This window comes from Ceratotherium simum, chromosome 14 (assembly GCF_057802395.1).
Source record: "Ceratotherium simum simum isolate JZ-2026a chromosome 14, ASM5780239v1, whole genome shotgun sequence".
NCBI lineage: Eukaryota > Metazoa > Chordata > Mammalia > Perissodactyla > Rhinocerotidae > Ceratotherium > Ceratotherium simum.
In genome coordinates, this window is record NC_141913.1 from 37,742,409 (window position 1) to 37,763,570 (window position 21,162).

The 21,162-nt window shown below is 48.7% G+C and overlaps 1 protein-coding gene across 2 annotated transcripts in view; it reads left to right on the plus strand.

Annotated features, from left to right (window-relative positions):
* CTIF (cap binding complex dependent translation initiation factor) overlaps positions 1–21,162 on the plus strand; it is a 289,119-nt gene that overhangs the window by 120,378 nt on the left and 147,579 nt on the right. The window lies entirely within an intron of this gene.

The window sequence follows — 21,162 nt, forward strand, 5'->3', positions numbered from 1 at the left end:
TGCCATTTCTGGTCGCGTTCTCCTTCCTGGCGGCGGTGAGCTTGGGGGCGGAGAAGCCCGGTTATTTTTGTTCCCCCAACTTCTCACTGCAGAGGGGGCGGGAGCGGACGGGGCTACGTGCTCTCCAGCAGGCGTTTGTGAATGGGCCCCAGCTCCCAGGCCACCCCGACGGCGGGCAGCCCCCCCAGGACAGGCTGACTCTCACTGGCTGGACATGGTTGTTTCTAGCATTGCAGTGGCCAGGCCGGAGGAAGCTTTCTTCTGGCCCAAGAACAATACCAGGGTCAGCCCGGGGACCTCCCTCCTACACCCTCTTCCTTCCATTGTGAGCCGCCACACAATCCCAGTCTGCTTGGCTCTGCACAGCCTGAGGAGGGGGGTGGTGGTTGAGGGGAAGGCCCAGGAGAGATTAGCAATGTGTGCGACACCTTTAGTCGTCTGCCTCCACTTCCCAGGCTGGGCCAGGGTTCTGGAGGCAGCAGATGGACAGACAGACAAAGCAGATGTGAGTGGCTCTTGGGTCCTTGTTCTTTGCAAGCAGCTGCCAGCAGGGTGAGACCACTGGCTGGATGGCACCACTCCCTCCCCCTGCCCCCATTGAATCATAGCATGTCAGTGCTGGAAAAGGCCTACCCAGACCTTCTGCCCATCACCCCATTACACAGACAAGGAAACTGAGACCCAAAAGGTAAAGGTTTTACCAGACTTCTTATTGCCCTGCTTAAAATCTCTTCACTGATTCCCAAGGCCTATGGAAAAGCTCCACACTTTCCTTTGTGCCCTCTGTGTCTGCTGGCCTTCCAGGCTTCTCTCTTGTGACTTCCAACTTGTGCTCTGGCCTTAAGACTAACTGATAGGCCCTTGATCCAGCAGCACTGGTCCCTGCCTTAAATATCCTTCTTTCTTCATTTGCCTGCCTGCCGATTCTTCAAAGACCACTTGAAGGTCACCTCCTCTGTGCAGCCCTCCCTGATAACCCACATCCTTTTGGATTTACCTGGGCCCCTCCTGCACTTAGTATATACCCAGAGAAGGGCTTACCGCTCCGTGTCGTTAGTATGCATGTGTGTCTCTCCCTCACATGCACACCTCTCCCCACAACACACACTCCAAATCCTGGGGGCTGAAAACTTATTCACCTTTGCAACCCTTAGGACAGTGGTTCTCAAAGTGTGGTCCCCAAACCAGCAGCCTCAGTATCACCTGGGAACTTGCTAGAAATGAAATTCTTGGGCCCCACTTCACTCCTACTGACCCAGAGACCAGTGGTCTGTGTTTTAACAAGCCCTCCCCTCCAGGCCATTCTGATGCACCCTCAAGTTTGAGAACCAGTGCCTGAGGACCTTCTTGCAGGCAATTGGCTCTTAATAATTTCTTTTTTTTTTCTTATTGAGATATATTTGACATGCAACACTGTGCAAGTTTAAGGTATACAATATATTGGTTTGATACATTTATATTGCAATATAAATGCCATTAACTAACATCTCCATTGTGTCACATAATTATCATTTCTTTTAGTATTGGAAACAATTAAGATCTAATCTGTTAGCAAGTTTAATGTTTATAATGCAGTTTTGTTGTCTATCTTAATAATTTACTGAGTAATTGACATCATCTATCCCCTTCTATTTGCTGCCAAAATTTTTGGTTGTTTGTTTGCTCTTTACCATGATTTTGCTCAAAAGGAGGACAAAGAATCTTGCCCTATTTGACAACCAAGGATGTGGCTTTGCAAAGGGTTAAGTGATTCAGGAACGACACAGTCCCCCAGAGTCTAGCACCTGCTCCCATCACTGGCTGTGCCCCAGATGGATGACCTGTTGGCCCCAACAGCCTTGGGTGAGTCCCTGCAGATTAGGGTTCCTGGGGGCTCATTACCTTCCTGCCCATCAAAGGTAGAAACCTCAGGACGGCCCCCAGTGACACTGCCCGTTTGCGGGTGGTCAGAGCCACACCTGGGGTGGAGATGTGGGGCAGCCTTCGTTCAGAGAAGGATGGAGAGCCCTGACCTGATCATTCTGACTCTTCTTGTCCCTCACTCCACTTCTGCGTGAAGATTTACCACCCTCAGCATGTAGGGCGGCGGCTGATGGTGAAAGGATTTGTCCCTGAGCTCAGAGCCTCTGTCAACACAGGCAGTGACCCTGACGCATACTTGGTGGCAGGAGGAAGCTGACCTGGGGATAAAACAACAAACACTAGCTTCTGCCTACAAAGGGAATAATCAGAAGTTGATATTAAATAGACTATAAATAATAACGGTAATGTAGTTAACAGGCCTAGCTAAACAGACTATGGAAAGTCTAAATATTGAGGTCGTGTCCGAAAAACAATTCTGGCCTTTCCCTCTGAGGTTCAGTGTTCTAACTTCGAGCAGAGGGCTGAGGAAGCCCGAGCACTGGGCCAGCGAGGGGTGATCTTGTCCTGCCTCTGAGCCCCCCCTTCCCACCGTCAGACAGGAGTGGAGGCTCTGCCATCCCTCTGGGCCCAACCTCATACCCCCCTTACCCACTCTTGTGGTGCTTCTAGAGGAAAGACCTAGTCAGTTATTAAAGCATTGTATGTATTCTTGTGTTCTCAAAAGACCCTCACTTTTCCTCTCTGTGCCCAACCCCTGAAGGGTTCAGGAAGCACTTCTGCCTCCCCAGTCATGTCGGGGGGCCATACCAGCTCCGTTCCCTTCCTCTTCCTCCACATCCCCAGCTTCTCTCCCTCCCCCGAGTTGATAAACCTTGAGTTTTTTCATTACTGATGGGGAATTTAGTTTAGCGTTTTGGTGCTTGTGTCTTGGAGTGTGTTTCTCTTGGGTCCCAGAGCTCTGCCGGCCTGGGGGAGATCCAGGAGGTAAATGGCGGCCTCATGATCCACCAGGACAAACACAGTGGTGCTGTGGGCTGCTGGTGCCAAGGATTCTGGGCCCCGGCTCCCAAGTGCTTGCTGGGAACCTGTTGTCCCGCGAGGCCCAGGGCTGTCAGCCCACACATTTTATGTGGAGTGGCTGCTCGGGCATGGACTTCAGTCCCACCTGTGGGCATTGCTGCAACGTCAGGCCGGGTATAAGCTAGAGCCTCGAGGGTCCCAGCCCAGCTCACCTGCTGCCTCCGTGGCTCTGTGTCCTCATCTCCACGGTGAGTGTGTCAGAGCAAATGGTCCCAGTAGCCATTTCCGCCTCGTACATTCTGTGGCTCTAATTAAGTAACAGTTAACTCAGACTCATTGGTATAAGGTGATGCCATTGGTGCAGGTGGGATTCAGAAAAGGTGGGCTGGAGAAACTTCACCGCTTCGTGGGGAGGCGGCCCTAAAGATTTAGACCCATCTACCCAGTTTTTCCAAACATACTACACGCCTATAGCTTACACAAATTAAGAAATTAAATAATACTAAAAAAAACTAAAAATTAAATAATTAAATAATACTAAAAATACTAACAGTTAAATAATACTAAAAGGCCTGTAATGGAAAATAGTGATTCCCTGCCCCATTCTTCCTCAATCTACTAGTTCCATTCCTCAAAGCAACTGCTTTCACTTTTTTTCCTCTTTTTTTTTCCTGATGTGCCATCATACTTCTAATATATACATATAAAATATCTAATATTTCTAATATCTAGTAAACTATTCTTATTCTCCTCTTTTAAAATGTGTTGATTTGAGGTATTATCTGCTGATGTCCGTTTTGGTAAATGAGAATTTTGCTCTCGTGTACCCTATCTTCTCAATATAGTTATATCAAATTTTAGTTAGTTTTAGTCAGATTATTACTTCCTTACTGAATCCTACTTTACGTTTCTTTTTATTTTGAAAAACATTCGGATTTACAGAAAAGTTGCAGAAATAATACAAAGAATTCCTGTGTACCCTTCACCCGATGCCGTGTTCACATTTTGCCACACTTCCTTTATCATTCTCTCTATATAATTTTCTTATTTTTTCTCTTGATGGTGTGAAGAATAAGTTGTGGACATGGTGCCACTTTACCCCTGAATACTTCAGTGTGTTTTCCAAAAAACAGGGACATTCTCCTACTGAACTACAATTTCATGATCAAAATCAGGACATTAACATTGGTAGAAAACTAGTATATAATCTATAGACCTCATTTACATATTTTCAGTTGTCCTACTAAATCCTTTAGAGCTAAAGAAAAAGTTGTTTTGTTTTGTTTTGTTTTGTGGGTTAAAACTCAATACAAGACCACACTTGGCTTTTAATCGTCATGTCTCTCTAGTCTCCTCCATCTTTCTGTCTTTCATGACCTTGACATTTTTTGAAGAGTACAGGCTGGTTATTTTGTAGAATGTCCATCAGTTTGGGTTTGTCTGATGTTTCCTCATGATTAAATTTGTGCGCTTTTGAAAAGAATGCCAGGGAAGAGGCACTGTGTCCTCGGTGCAAGATATCAGGAGGCACAAAATGTTGACTTGGTGACATGACATTAACCACCTGTTCAGGTGGGAGCTTCTGGGCCTCACCACTATAAAGTTACTATGTTTCCCTTTATAATTAATAAGTATCTCACAGGGAGGTATTTAAGACTATGTAGATACATTGTTTCTGATAAAACTTTTACCCACTAGTTTTAGCATTCATCGATGATTCTTGCCTGAAATATCATCATGCTGGTTAGCAAATGGTGACGTTTCTAATTCTAGCTACATATTTTTGTTGACTTTCTACTGTAAGGAAGATCTTTCCTTTCTCCCATATTTATTTATTTATGTGTCTTGGCTTATAGATTTTTGTTATTCTAAGGGTTATAATCCAATACTATTATTATTTATTTTGATGCTCAAATTGTCCCAGATTTGGGAGCCCCTTCAGACTCACTTCTGTGTATTTCTGAAATGTCCTCATTATTCTTTGAGTACTTCCTTACTTGCTGGCACAAGAAGTTGTTCTGGGCTTATTGGCTGCTTTCTCTGCCGGCCCTGGAATCTACCATTATCCACGGAGCCCTGGTACTTTTTAGTGGATGGTTTTTAGAAACCCAGATCCAGGTGCGAGGTGTGCTCATTGCTGCTGAATCCCTTGTCTTTTGACTCATTCCTCTCGCCCATTTCCTGAGCACCTGTGTCCCCAGGTCAGAGCTCCTCTTATTCAACTTCTCCAGAAGATAAAATCTTTTGCCTGGGGGCAGGGACTGAAGGATAGTTACATGGCTGTATGGGGTGGGGAAGGAGACTTGGGAAAGCCCATAGTCAGACTTTCATCCAGTTCTGCTGTTTCCTCCCAGCCTCTGAACCCTGCCTTTGTGGTACCCAATACTGCCAAGCTCTGAGCTCTCTGGAGGTTTGCAGGCTCCATCAGCACATTGCTCATCAGTATCCCTCTCTGCTAAGTTACCCGTTGCTCCTTCATTCGCATTCTTTTTCCCTAAGTTTGTTGAAATCTCTTTTCTTGTCCTCTGTGCTTCTGTGGGTTTATAACTTTTTTTTATTAATGAGAGAGGGAGAGTTGAAATTAGTGCGTGTGGTCAATACACCATGGCGAGTCGGAAGTCTAATTTGGTTGGATTTAGGTAATCAGGGGAAGAGGGAGAGTATATAGGAGACACCAAGCTTAGCGTGCTTGTCGGGAGCAACAGAGGGAGCAGAAGTGTGCATCTGGGAGTAGAGGGATGAAGTGCTCTGTCCTCTGAGGCCAGGCAGGAGGACGGGCATGTGGCTGAGGCCCTGGACATATTGTCACTGAGTTAGAATACAAAGGGGGCAGCAGGATGTACCCGAATGCCAATGAATAGATTCTTTTCTTTCCTATTGTTTAAAGAACTCTAAGAGGGGAGACACACACACACACACGCACACACGCACACACGCACCAGCTGTCTGAGGGGCCTGGGAAAATATGCACGGATTCAGACCTTACAGAGAGACTTGCTCCCACGGGAGAGCCAAGAGCCACCAGGACAAATGTGCTCTGGGACCCAAGGTTAAGGCTCTATTGCCCAGCCATTTAGGATTCCAGCCACACCCTGCCTAGCTTTGCACTTGACCCCTTGTGGTGGGAAAGACTGTTCCCCAGCAAGCCTCCAGGGTCCTGGGAGCAGGGTTCTTGTCCAGCGCCACACCTGGGCAGGCCTGGGCACACAGTTGGAGCTCAGTAAGTCACAGAACTATAGTTACTACAGTGCCAGAGCAAATGTGTGAGCCAACTGTGTGCAAATGGGAGATGCAAAGCAGCCTCTTACAGTTGCCCCTGAAAATCTGCAGGTCACCAGGTCGTTGTTGGCCTCTCCTTCTGTAGCTGCCTGAGCCTGCTCCCTTTGGCATTACTGAGAAACATGACCCCATACCACGCCCCCCCCAATGGTAGACTGGCCACAGAAGGCCTCATATAAAGTACAAGCTGTCCCTGCCTCTTGCCAATTCGCATTTCAACAATCCATGCATTCTGCAGTTCCTGAAAACCATTTGTGTAGAACTTCTGGTAGCTTTAATCTCCTTACTTGGGAGTTCCTGCTCATTTCTGGAAATTTTGAAATAAGCAAGTATGCCCTTAGGGGCAGGCAGGGCAGTGTTTCCGGTGTAACACATTGAATCCTAGTGATAAAGTCTGGCACCCCAAATGGAGGTGATGGAGGGTTAGTCTGTATGCGGCTCTGTTAGCAGCTCCTTGTCTCCAGAACACAAAGCCCTGAAAGGCAAGGACTCTGGGTACATCCTCGTACTGGGAAGTGCTCCATTTCTGACTGATCACTGTCAGGGATTCGTCCTATTGACAAGTTGTCACCTCAGGCTGCGATGAGCAGGATAAAGCTGGGGTGTGCTTGGGATGGAGCTGGTGATGGGGAGAGGGTCAGAAGAGGGCAGGCCCAGGAGTAGGGCACGCCTAGAACGGGTACCTAGACCAGCCTGAGAAAACACGGCCACTTGGCTGCGTCAGGCTGGTGCCCAGGGTGAGGAACAGCCAGCGTTGTGCGGCGGAGCAAGAGTTGAAATCTCTCCCTGGACATCCTTCCTGGAGACCACCTAGTCAGCATTCTAAACCATGAGGAGAGCACTCTGCACACATCATACTCCACAGGGAAACCAAGGCCCCCCTGGGGAAGGGCTGCCCCAAGGGCATGCAGCAAATTCAGCCACTGATTTGGGGGCCCAGGATCCCAGGTCACGGCTCTTCCCACACATCCTGCAGTTTCCTTTATAGTGGATTCTAATGATTGGTCCTTGTATAAGGCTCACAGGACATCTGTTTAAAGATTTATTTTCTAGCGTTTCGCAGGATCAGCATCAGTAGGTATCTTTGAAAAGTCTTCCTCGCTTAAGTGTCCACACATAAAACGTTTTGTAGAAGGAAATAAGAAAAAAAGAAGAAAGGAAAGAAAATTGTGATCAGAGCTGCCTCTCCTTCTCTGGCCCCACCCCCTGCCCTCACGCCGACCAGAACAGCAAGGCCGCCTGAGCCGTGATGGCAGCCCCGACCCCTGGCCATGCGCTCTCTGAGGCCCGCTCCTCGGTCCTGCGGGGTCCGGGCACAGCAAGACGGAGGGGACCGCATCCTCTTGTTGTTCTCTGTTCTCAATGCTGGGTGTCGGGCAGGCCTGTGAGTCCTTTTTTTTGCCCCTAAAGAAGGCTTTTTGGAAAGTTCTAGGACATGGAGCAGCCCCGCCACTAGCCAGGATGGCTACTGTGCAGATTAGAAAGAGGTGCTCCTTCCTCTACACGTTCGACAGCCTCTGCCCAAAATTGTCAAAAATGGTTCAAATCTATGATGACCAAGAGGCGAGGACCATCTCCTGGAGTCATGCAAAATGTGTAGGCAGCAGGCTGGTCCTCATTTTAAGGAAATTTCACAAACAGAAGCTTGAGCTGAATACCTAGGTCACTAGTTCATTTTACAGAAGGAAAGACTTTCAGTTTAGAATATTTCCAGCTAAAGAGAACTCCCCTAGGAGAGTAATATCCAATAGCCCAGAAGGCGAGGGAACCCATTCTATTTCTTCAGGGGGAAGGAGTCAGGCCATAGAATGCTATAGAATGTTATAGAACATTAGTTCTGAAAGGAACCTTCAGGTCGTCTAGTCCAGCTCCTTTCATTTTGCGGTTGGGAAAATTAAGGCCCAGACATACCTTCTTGCTCTGAGCACAGGGCTCTGCTCCTCCCAGTACAGAGGCGACAAGCTGAATTGTAGAGGCTATCATGAGTCAGAGGTCCCCGTGCCTGGGAGAGAGGCTCCCGCAGTCCAGGAGGGGCTGAGTGCAGAGGTGATTTGCAGAGAAAAAAAAACTGCTACCAGATTCCCCATATTCTTCAGAGTCTTGAACGAGACCCTAGTGGATCACCTCGTTCACCTGCTCTGGCCAGAGGTCATCCACTCAGCACATAGCTTCTTCTTGTGGACATGTGAGTGATATTTGATAACACATGCCAGTAGTATGTGATTCACTTTAAGGAATTTATTGCAATGACCCTCAGCAAAGCTGGCCATAAGAGGCAGACATTCTGACAGCAGAATCTTTATAGTCCTGGTCCACCCGGCCCAGCCGAGGCATAGTGGCTGGTCAGGGGCTGCTCACCTGAGGGGCAGTTGTCCCTCTTCCACTTGTCTCACCGTGCGCGCGCGCACACACACACACACACATGCACACATACACACAAAGTATTCTCTCAACAGCCTAAAAATGTTGGGAACAATTCATGCTAGTTCTTGACCTACGACCTCCAGGGCAGTTCAGTGGCCTCTGGGTCATTCTTTTGCTTCAAAGTGTACCCTCCAGGTCATAGCAGAAACATTTGCTTGGCAAGAAAAGAGAAGATGTGCCTTTATGTGGCCTTTCCTGGCGGCAAGAAAAGGGACATTGTTCTAGCAGGCTTGTGTGTGGTGTGGTCAAGGAAACACATCACGCCCCGTCGGCAAGGTCCTCTCAGGACACCCCAAAGGGCGGCAGCACGGTGGCTGGCCACGTGGGTCAGGCTGGCCGCTCAGCTTGGGCAGCTGGCACAGGATGTCCATGCACTGGAGGAGAAAACCTGATTGGTGGAGGACAGAGGGTCAGATACACCAATCCTATAGACGAGGGCCAGGGAGGAACCTTGCTGGTCACTGGGGAAACTAGGCAGGGGGACCTCTCTGTGCTACAAGAAGAGATGACCCAGAGACCTCGGGGCGATTCAAAGAGTCAAAAGTTAGTGACTAAGAACGTCTTCTTTCAGTCCTGCCACTAGCGTGATGTGAAACTGCAGCTCCCTCTGCAAAGCTGAGAAGACTTTATTTCCAGGTCCCTGAAATGAAGTGCTGTGTCCCCTTTGTCAATCCTTGCTGCATGTTAGAATCAAGTGGGGAGCTCTTAAAAAAATACCCGTGCCTGGACCCCACCACAGACAAATCAGAAGCTCTGGGCGATGGGTTGTGAACATTGACCATTTTTACAACTCCCTGAGTAATTCTAATGTGCAGTCAGGGCCCAGACCCTCTGCTCTAAGGTATTAAGGATTTATCCCATTTCCCTATCCTGTAAGGTGTTTGCATCATAGAAAAGCAATGGGTTAGCCAGGACTTCCAAACTTATAAGACATCAGTGCAGTGACCTCTGTCTTCTTGACGTTAATCACAATAGGCCTTGCATAATACTCATTTATTTTCTGTCTGTCCCATAAGGATATAGGATTCCTTGAGCTCAGGAACCATGTCATATTTGCCATTGCGTTTCTCACAGATGGTACCCTATCCCCCAGCCCCAGCCCCATCCTTCACCAAAACTAGCCAATTTTGTTCTTAAATGTTTATAGACCCTCCTCTTTCCATCCCTCTGCCACTTTCCTAAGCCCTGCATTAGACATTGTCATTTCTTGACTGTTGTAATAGCCTCCTAACTAGTCTGCCCTGTGTTTGCCTTAAATCCACCCTCCACGTTACCTCCAGCATGATCTACAAAGGACACAAATTCAGCTATTTTACTAACGTGCTTAAGCCTTTCCCTGCCTCCCCATCACACCTGGGACCAAGCTCCTGCCATGCAAGGCCTTCCCAGTCCAGCCCCTGCTCTCCCTTCAGCCCTGGATCTCACGTTTTCTCCATCATGCATTCCTATGTCACAGCCACAATGGACCCGTTTGGGGCCCTGAATACAGAGGGGCCAGGCCCCCATCTTCTCTTGGCTGATCTGTCGGGAGCCAGTGCCTGGCGTGGGGATTGGCAGTGGTAAATAGACCATGAACAGGTAGTGAACACACTCCAGCAGCCCTGGGACACGCCACAACATGCACAGAACCCAAAGGCATCCTCTAGGAGTCAACACAGGATTCTGTCCTGCTCGACCCCCTCCAAGCTAGATGACTTTGACCAAGTACCTTTACTTCCTCAGAGAATTTACCCCCTGCCTGCCACCATCTCAGAAGGCTGTCATGAGAACAAGCAAGATGATCATTGAGGAAGTACTTTGAAAACTGTGAGGCCCTGGTCAATATCAGGGCTTCTGTGAGGGCATCAGTAAATACGTGTTGCATATGGCAGCTCACTGGGGCCCATTGGGAGTCATTCGCCATGTAACACTGTGCACGTGCTTGTGAGCAGGGCAGACGTGTTGGTGGCGACACTGGCTTCTTCCCTCAGGGTTTTTATAAAGGGAATCTGGTGAAGGAAATAGACAATCTTCTTAAACTCCCCCAAAATAACTTCAATGGAAACAATTGTGGTAACATCCATTCTGCTGTTATTGTTTCAGTCTACTGCAACATGGGAACAATCTCCCGGCATTTCCAGCTCAACTGGGAATCAACTTGACTTCCAGAGGCCTGGAAACAAAGGGATTGTGCTCAAGGGGGCTGTGGGTCTTCATGGCCCATGGAGCTGAAGACAATCCCAGGGCTTGTGTACTGTTCAGCTTTTCCTCTCAACTTCCCTTTGGGGGTCGTGTTTGCTTGAGATCTTTGTATTTTCCCATAGATAACTTTTGGGGGGTCATTACCGAAAGAGTTTATTATAACAATACTTGAGATTCTAGATTTCCCTTCAGTCAGTAATATGTCCCAGACTTCAGAATGCTTAGTGACTCTCTGCACACCCCCACCAAATATGAGTCCCTTCCTTTGAAAGCTCTTTCTTAATGCTCCATTTTTCCACCTTCTCACAGGTGCTCATCTCTCTGGGCCTGGGTTATATCCTCCTGTCTGGTCTTCCTGCCTCTCCACCGCTTCTCTTATTAGCCTGTCCTTCTCAAAGAAATTGTCCGGGCACCTTTGCCCAGTCCCCTCTCCCGTCACCTCCCTCCCTGACTCACAAGGCAACACGCAGCTCTCCACTGGTCCATGTGACAAAATCTGAAGCCCTCTGCAGGGCATGCATAGTCCCTGGGCTCTTTCTTCATGATCCCGTCCATTCTTATCATCCCCCACTGCCTAATTGTTGTCCCCAATTTTCCAGGACAGCCCTATTTTCCTGTCATTTTATCCCTTCCAACAACTTCAGCTTGTTAATTCTGTGACTAAATGTGATTTAATTTTCTACTTTTGTAAAAAATCCTTTTTAGACTCCTTCTTCTTCTTTCTGGCTCACGTACATAAAGACCAGTTTGCTTCTTGCCTCTGTGTGCTGAGTCCTCCCCCCACCCAGCTCTCTGCTTCTCATTCTCCCGTCCCTCAGAATCTCTCATTTCTCTCTTCCTCTAAGAAGTGTGCCCTGATTACTCTGCTGGGACATTCTAGAATCTTTTCTTTCTTGGAACTTGGTCTCTATGGCAGCACTTCTCAAACTTTAATGTGGGTGCAGATAGCATGCAGATCTGGCTCATATGCAAATTCTGATTCAGCAGGACGAGGTGAGGCCTGAACTCCTGCATTCCCTCCCAGCTGCTGGTCCGTGGACCACGCTTCGAGTAGCAGGACCTCATAACAGTGATTCTCAAATTTGGCTGCACTTTGGAATCACCTGAAGGTTTTAAAAGAGGACATGCCAGTCTTCCACCCTGAGATATTCTGATTTTATTGGCATGGGGTAATACCCAGGCACTGGGAGTTTTAAAATCTCCCCAGGTGGTTGTAGTGTGCAGGAAAGTGTGGGAACCACTGCCTTGTTATATAGAATGAATGTGGCTAGGCCTACGATTTATTTCATCTGTGCTTCCCTTGTCTCCCTGCAGAGACTACAATCCCCTCTAAGGCAGAACTTGGTCACCACTTTTTTTTTTTTTTTGAAAATTGATTGATTGACTGATGATTGAATATAAGGCTGTTAGGTGCTTTTTTGATGATTAACCAGTGTTAATAGAGCACGTATTGCCAGAAAGGAACCTACTAGATGTCAAGAGGGAAAAAAAATGAGATCTTGGATCTTGCTAGAGTGTGGTGAAGTCTATACAGTGGCAGCCTTGCTGAGGTGACTGCCTGTGTGGCTTGGTTTCAAGGGCTCAGGACATGTTTCCACCCCATTCCCACCCCCGAGGGGAAAAAACCAGCCTCTACCTCCTGGGCTCGCTTATTCCAAAAACACTTTTGTTGTTGGTGCCTTCAAGTCGATGCGACTCCTAGCGACCCTGCATACAGCAGAGCGGAACCCGGCCCGATCTTTTTGCGCCATCCTCTCACCTTACAGCGCTGTATCAGACAATGCTCTGCTGCTGTTCATAGGGTTTTCATGGCCAATTGTTTTGGAAGTGGGTGGCAAGTCCTTCTTCCTTGTCTGTCTTAGTCTGGAAGCTCCGCTGAAGCCTGTCCACCATGGGGGACCCTGCTGGTATTTGAAATACTGGTGGCATAGCTTTCAGCATCACAGCAACATGCAGCTGCCACAGTATGACAACTAACAGATTGATGGTGTAGTTCCCTGACTGGGAAATGAACCTGGGCCACGGCAGTGAGAGCACCGAATCTTAACCACCAGACCACCAGGGCTGGCTTCTGGAAACACTACCACTAATTTTTTTTTTCCCTTTTGGTCTAAGGTAGTAGTTCTCAACTTGACCACCCTTTAGAATCACCTGGAGAGCTTTCAAAATCCCCAGTGCCTGGGCTGCACCCCAGACCACTTGCACCGGAGCCTCTGGAGTGGTCTCTGGGCACCAGGATGTTTTAAAGCTCTCCAGGGGCTGTCAGTGAACAGCCAGGGCTGAGAGCCACCGACCTTAGGTTTTTATTGATTGAACTGTAAATGTAATCCATTTATCCTCATCTCAGGGGATTGAGTTTGTCAGATCCTTCCCTGAAAGCAGGTTCAAATAGCAGTAGGGGAGAGAATGTGAGGATGCGAGGCACCTATCAAATGCAAGAAATCACCACTCAGTGGAAGGAAGGGCCCAGAGAGGGAAGATAAACTGCTGCAAAATGCACATGGCCTCCCAAGAATTCTCTAGAACAAGGGTCAGCAAACGATGGCCCATGGGCCAAATCTGGCCCCCCACCAGTTTTTATAAATAAAGTTTTATTGGAACACAGCCGTGCGTCTGTGGCTGCTTTTGCTAGACAATGGCAGAATTGAGTAGTTTTCACAGAGATCATATGGCCTGCAGAGCCTAAAATATTTACTCTCTGGCTCTTTACAGAAAGTTTGCCAACCCCTGCTCTAAAGAGTTGACCCTGCATGTACTCCCTAGTTGTAGCTTAGGTATCAACACAAGCGCTCAGAGTTTTAAAAACCACTTCTTAGACTCTGTAATTTTTTAGTTGCTCTTAAAGCATAGCGGAGTGTCCTGGTAGATGTCTGAGAAGAAGTCCTGGTTGGGCTAAGCTATGGTTCTCCTCACTCAGCCTCAGGTGTCAGGCCTTGGGTGGCCAGTGGTACGGACTGCTGCCCTCTGGCCCCAAGCAGCCTCTTTAGGTTACCCCAGTGGGCCATACAGATGCCACTGTCCTCTCTAATGGCTGTGAGATAGGAGGGTTGGGAGGTCCCACATCAAAACCTGATAGATTTAAGAGTTTGGGCAGACTGGGCTAGGAATGGACTCCTTCCTTTCCTGCCCAAGGAGGATGGAGTCAGGGGAGGGGCTGCAAGGCTCTGGAGATGGAGAGAAGAGGGAGAGGATGAGCTGTTTTCACCAGAGCGGGAGGAGGGCCAGGAAGTGCCTAGGGCCCTCACTTCAAAGTCCTGTGTCCAGGCTCTCGTGTTGCCCTCCATTCCTTCTTGAGCCACCACTGTGCCCCTGAAAGTAGGTCAAATCACTGCCCGCTACAGAGACATGGAGGGAATTAGATACCGACTAGGTCATCAGAGCTGCTGTTGTCATGTGAGCCGGCTGAAACCAATGGCAGCCCAGTTTAAGACAAGTCGTAAAGACTCCTTTATGTGGCAGGGAATCCTTAATGGCCCACATCCACACAACAAAGGGTCAGCCCTGCTTTCTGGGAATGGAACAAGTAATTGAATTTCTGAAATGGTACATTTCCTGTAGTCAGAGAGAGGTACAACCCGAGTCCTTGAAGTATTCACTTAAAAAATTAATAAGTTGGAGGCAATTATTTCTTTTACCAAAGATATTTGCAATAGAACTTATAATTTCCTAGTACAATTAAAACACAATTCTGTACAGAAATTTTTTTGTGCGCAAGCAGCTTTTTAGGAACTCATCTCTATCTACTGATTTCTTATCTTTCTTCCTAATTGGACACCTCCATAAGACCATGTTCCTTATACTTTTTAATTTTTGACAACACACTTGTCAGAGAGGTCCATCACTTTTGCATGATACTGATTATATTAATGTGTAGCTTGGCAGCATAGCTATTAGTGACTTAATTTGGAAGGAGGGAGAGGGAAGAAGCAAGGGACTCCCAGCACAGCTCAATTACAGCAACCCTGTGAATTTATGCTTTTGACACTGCAATTGTCTACACAGTGAAGCCAGGGAAAACCAGGAGTGGGCTAACCCTCTCCATGGCTTACTGAAAACTGTGCTCATCATTTGTTCATTCATTTTCTCATTCTATCAACAAACGCTTGTTGAGGACCTCCTGTGTGACCTCGCATGCAAAGTCCATTGTGATGGAACCTGGGGTTATTGGAGGAGAAATGCAACCCCACTGACTGCTGGATCCGTGGTTGCTGTGGCTGGCGCTGGCTCTCAGATCTGCTGCTCTTGCAGGCATTGTGTTATTGTTCCATCTTGAGCCTCTGAGTTAATGTCCCAGCTCTACCACGCACACGCTGCATTTCTTTAGGTCTGCTATTTAATCTATTCGATCCACCTTTTCCTCGCCTGTAGAGAATGCATAATAATAGTGCCTCCCTTTCAGGGTTGTTGTGAGGTTTAAATTAGTTAATACATGTAAAACTCTTAACTCGGTGTCTGCCTCAATAAGTGACGGACACTGTTATTATTATAGCTCGAAATCCTTGCAGACATAATTTAGTTCCTTCTATGGTAAGGAGACTTTTTGAATACCTTCCAGGAAAATGGAATTGCTCACTCAGTGGAAGGGAGCATGTTTCTCAGGCAGGACTGGAGGGGAAGGAAAGACTTTGCAGGCTAGCTTCCCCCCATTGTTGGGCCAGCTCGTCCGCATGGGACTCAGCTCAAGGATGCTCTTGCCACGCCTTGCCATCTCTTTCTTTATCTTCTTGCTACCCTGACACGGCTTAGGAGGTAGCTAGTAGAACCTGTTGCCAGCAGCCAAGGAGTGTGCATGGCAGGTTTTCTCCTGTGTACAGGCTATCTCCCAAACACGTTCTCCCCCTTCACCTCTTCCCCAACCATCAATGTCATCAGTCAAGTGGAAGATTCTCGTTGCATATCTGCAACATGTAAGATGCCGTTTTGGAGATGAAACTAAGGGCTCTGACAGGGAAGGTGGGACCCTAAGGCCTCCCCTTTGCCTGGGCTGTGGTCCCGGCTGTGATCCAGAATTAGCCTTCACTCCCAGCGCTTTTACACCAAAGAGCACAGGTCCTGGGCAGAGAGCAGGGGCTGAATTCTATTCTGGAATCAATGACCATGACCCAGGAGGGGCCACTGAGTGGGGCCTCCCCATTGGTGCCTGACTTCCAGTCACAGTTTGGGCCAGCCCACCTTCAATCTGCCTTGCGCAGAAGAAGCCTTGTGTTGAGGCCCTAAGGAGACCATGCCTACCCCCTTGGACCCTGCTGCCCATTCATCCCTCTGCCCTCGCAGGGTGGAACTTCTGGCCTCACCTTCCTGGCCGCTGTTACTTGTGTGACCCCTCCAGACCATCTTCCTCCCTGGGTAGGTACTGACCCCCTCTCAGCCTGTCCAGCCTCAGCTCTGCGGACCTGGGGTACCCTGGACCCTTCTCCCTCAGGGCTAGTCTGGGCATGAGCACTTCCCCATTTGAGTTCAACAAACGTATTCGAGGATTGGCTAGGTGTGTTCCTATATGCTATCTCATTTGATTCCCAGCACCTCATTTAATCCTCACGACAGAAGGTAGGTTTAAGTTCTCCATCTTAGAGTAGAGGAGACTGAGGCTCAGAGAGGGGAGGTGAGCAGTCCTACTGCCTGGCTGGACTTGTCTCTGGCCTTGCATGTAGGGCTGGTTTGGCAGAAGTGAGACACTTGTTACAAACTAGGGGCCTGTGGAGTTGAGTGGTGGGCACCGAGCATCCAAATTGCTGTTGTCACTGTGCAGGCCAGTGAATGGCCACCTGGATCCTTGGAGAGCTTGCACTCCAACCAAGGACTGGGGGATCCAAGTCTTCATTGTCTTTTCCATTTAACTGAAGGAGAGTTGCAGTCGCTAAGCACTGGGCCTCATGGTTACAGGTTGAGGGCCGATGAGGCAGTAGAGCATCCCGGCTTCTTGCGGCACAGGAGATATCGTCTGGTTGAGGGCCACAGTCTGTAGGCCCCAGGCCCATGGGTCACCTGTGAATGCCGTTGGTTCACAGTAGGTAGAATGAAGATGGCCCAACTCTAGTCTGTCATCTTAACTTTTCATCCAACAAGCAATTATGGAGGACTACAGTACCTCCAGGGCACTGGGGGATGCACAAAAGTGAAGGAAATGTGGCCCCTGATGTGGTTGAGGAGGCAAGCTTTTAAGCAACTACCTAGTCTGTTTGGACGGCAGGATGGAGTTGTCTATATGTGCTGTGTGACCAAATGGATTAATTCTCATGGGAATTAGAGTTGGTTTTGCAGGGCAGAGGCATTTATGCCAATGGCCAGGGCTGGACAGGATTTCAGGGGTGAACAAAAGTGGGGAAGATGCTCCAGGCAAAGGGAAAAGCCTGGTTCTAGGAATGTGTGTTCAGGGGTGGGGTGGCAGGCACACGGGGGCAGGGAGGAGTGGATGGCCCTTAGAGATCTGCGGCTGACTGTTCTCCAGTCTAACTCCAAACCGCAGGGCAGGAACCTGGGTCTCCTGGCCCCCAGCCCAGTGCTCCTTCTGCTGCGTTTCCATAAATAGAAGCTTAAAGCAGTCCCTCTGGGTGGGCTCTTGATCTGACATGGGAAGGGGGCAGTGAGATCCTGAAGAATCGCTTCCTCCACATAAGTGGTTGGAAAGGCTGTGGTGCAGCCAGGAGTACTGGTCATTTCATTAAATCCTGGCCCTCGAGTCGGTCACCCAGCCCTGCAGCCCTGGATCTGATGCCTTGGGCCCAGCTTCTGCACATTGACCTTCCTGCACACCTTGGGTTGTGCACAGGGCCTGAAGCTGTGCAGCCTTGCACGGCAGTTCTCTACTCCTGAAGGTTAACATTGTGCAAAACTTCACCGTCTTTTTAAAAGAAAGGAAGGAGCAAAACACCCCTAAAACCTCGTGGAGGAAGGGGACAGCAAGTGCACAGCTTTCCTGGCCTCTTCTGTTCCAGCAGCTGGACAGTCTCGTCGGGGGTGCTGCCCTTCTGAAACCTCCTGTCACAGGAGACAGCCTGGCTGCAGGCTGAGCTCGGGAGGGCCCGGCGGTTGGCACAGGACTCACTTTTGTATGTTCTGGGGAGACGACTTCAGTGTTAGGAGCTGCCAGCAGCTGAGGGCTATGTGTTTCTCCGTCAATGAGTGGGCACTAAACTAATTGTATTGTGTTTGTGTCAGTGGCCCAAGGAGGGTAGGACAGTGGCCCAGGACGGGGAGGGTCAATGAGCAAATTACCAAGAAATCCCCTGTGTACACTTCAAAACAAAAACCAAACAAAAACTGGTTATGGCTTGATGAAATGCCGTTAGCAAGAAGGGCAAGAGTCTGGATTACCTGCTTGCTTGACTTTTCATGCCAGGAAGGTAATGTTCGCTGCTGAGGGTTCATGGCTCAGGCCAACACAAGCAAGCCAGAGGTGTGCCCACTGGTCTTTGGCAAAAAGAGAAAAATGATGAATTCATATTTTGCTTGGGGATTAAGGTCAGGTGAAAGTGATCACTTATATTCAAAATTGTTCTTGAAAACTCCTTAAATTGCCCAGGAAGTTCAGAATCCTTGGTTTGGAGTACATACCCTGTGCAATGTTACATACGTATAAGTGTGTAATGTGTACTCCATTGTAAGAGTACGTAGCCCCATATAATATTTAAATTTTATTTCTTTCTAAGGATATACAGGTGAATTTGAGTCAGGTGGACAAGTGTCTGATTGAAACTCTGTGTAAAGGGCATTCTATAGGATAGCGAAGTGACTTTTTTATAGAGCTGAAGTTAATCCATATAAAGGACCATGTTTTATTTTAAAGTTATGTGCTTAGGAAATGATGGTGATGGTAGATGGGATGTCCTTAGGCAGAGTAAAAAGCAACTCCCCATTTTTAAATTTAAATTTTACCTGTTTATGAAATGGAACTATTAATCTAGGCCTACTCCTTTATTTAAACTAAAGAAACTCTAAGCTTTGTGTATTAAAGAATAAACAGCAGGGGAGTAACCTCTCTAGTTTTCCCCCCCATAGAGGACGTTAGTCTCAGCCTTGAATCCCTCTCCATCTGTCAACCTGGTCATTCTGGTTTGACTCAAATGTCACTTTCTTAGAGGGGCCTTTTCTGAATCTCCGATCGAAAGCGTTACCCTCTTCATTTTTTTCCCAGCACACTTGTCTCTGTTTAAATTCTTTTTCTTTTTAGCTGCATCCTGTTGACTAACACGTCCCCCTTGTAGAGTGGAAGCCCTTATCTGTGGTTCAATTCACCGTTGTATCCGCAGCATCCAGATCAGCTCCTGGCACCTCGCCACAGATGTGTGGTGTGAATGGATAAAAGCATGATTGGTTCCTCAGGGGAGGAGCCACGTGTCGGCCCTCTTGTCTCTCCAGTGCCCTGCAGGTTCTCAGTCAACCTGAGAGGAGAGGCCTTCTCCCATCCCACCCCCGCTCTCTGCCGCACTCTTGTCTCTGTCGTGGCTCAGCTCTTTAGATATCCCGTGAGCTGCCTGGTGCCCGACGGCCCTGACCAGGCTGGTCTACTGAGTGTTTCATTCACCATTTCTCTTAAGTTGGGGTGGGAGTTCAACGTCTGCATGGAGGAGGCTGAGGTTGCAGCGAGCTGCACCTCTGTCCTCTGAGAATGTTCTGGACACTGCCAGGGAGCTCAGGAAGTGGTTGGTTGGTGGACACAGGTTGCCACATTCTAGGATGGCATTACTGGGAGTTTGGTCTGCGGCTTCCAGCAGGCTCATGAGGGACATGGACGGAAACACTTAAGAAGTCTCCGGGGGCCGGCCCCGCCCCATGGCATACCAGTTAAGTGCGCGCGTTCCGCTGCTGGCGGCCCGGTTCGGATCCCGGGTGTGCACCGATGCACTGCCTGTCAGGCCATGCTGTGGCGGCGTCCCACATAAAGTGGAGGAAGATGGGCACGGATGTTAGCTCAGGGCCAGTCTTCCTCAGTAAAAAGAGGAGCATTGGCAGATGTTAGCTCAGGGCCCATCTCCCTCACAAAAAAAAAAAAAAGAAGAAGTAGTCTCGGGGTGGCCGACCTTCCTGGCACGCGGGCTCTGGGTACAGATGGGGTGATTTCACAGACTGTGCCAAAGAAAGGAAAGGGGTGTGGGGGGTATTCAGAGGATGAGGGGTGAGGTGGGCAACTGGGGAAATCACCTGTGCCACCTACCCTGTGCCAGGCCAGAGCAAGGTGCCTTATATGTCAAATAATCTCATTTAATCCTCTTAACAACCCTCTGAAATAGGTATAATACTTTATTATTGCCATTTTCTAGATGAGGAAAATAGAAGCATAAGTAAGGTAAGCAGCAATCCAGGCTCCCATAGTAGGTGGCAATGATGGCATTGATATGAAACCTATCCCTGCTGGGCAGCCCCGAATCTGCATTGCTTAAAGACCCCTGGGCTCGGCAAACGCTGGGATGTGGGCCCTGCTGCTCATGGGTGCTCCTTTGTCATGGCCTCCTTATTGTCCCCCATGTCCTCTGACCAGCCAGCTCTGGCCAGCCGTGCAGGGGGCAGGAGAGTGCTGAACCCGTTCATTCACATGAGGCCTTAGAGGCATCCCTGCCCAGTGGAATGGCACTCACCCTGGGATCTCAGCGTGGCTGGTAGAGGTGGTTTGGGCAGGAGATACCCCCCGCCCATGGCCCATAGAAGCCCTTACACTTATCAAATCCCGAGTACTGCCGGTGTGTATAATGAACCACACCAGAGCATATTCAGGAGAAGCCAGAGCACAGCCAGCAATGCATGCCTCCCAGTAACTTCCACTGGGGCCACCATCTTTCTTAGTCTCCTCTGTTAACATAAGAGCCTTCTGGTAACTCAGAGGGTAGCCTTAGGCAGCCCTTCCTACAGGGGTTCCTTGTACCTTGGATGTCCCCCCTTGTGATTTCCCTGGGTCTGGAGTAGTAAAATCGTTTATCTGTTCCCCCCAGCAGCCTGTGGACCTCTTCAGGACACAGATACAGTCTCATTTTTCTATGTCTGTGATGCGTAGTATGGTCACAGAATACAGTGGGCGTCCTCTAAGTGTTTGTAAAGTCATCACTCCTCTTCTAAAATCCACTGTTGCTTCTGTTCCCAAGATGGTCTTTGAACCTCCCCAAGTACATGAAACTATTCACCAACTTGCCTACCTTTCAAACAATGTCACTTCCCCTTAGAGGCCAGAGCATAGGTATTGCTTTGTCTTGAGCTTGGTTTATGGAGTTTTTGAGGATTTGCGTCTTATCTCTGTCATGGACACACCTTTCAGGGACCGGAATTCAGGCCATATGTGTCAGTCTTGCCCAGGCAATTTTTCTGGAGGCTGCAGAGCAGACACTGTGCCATTTCCAACGGCCGCTTGTACCTCTTGCATTTCTCGTGCATCCTCCTGCCCCTGGTCTGCAGCAGCTGGAAGGT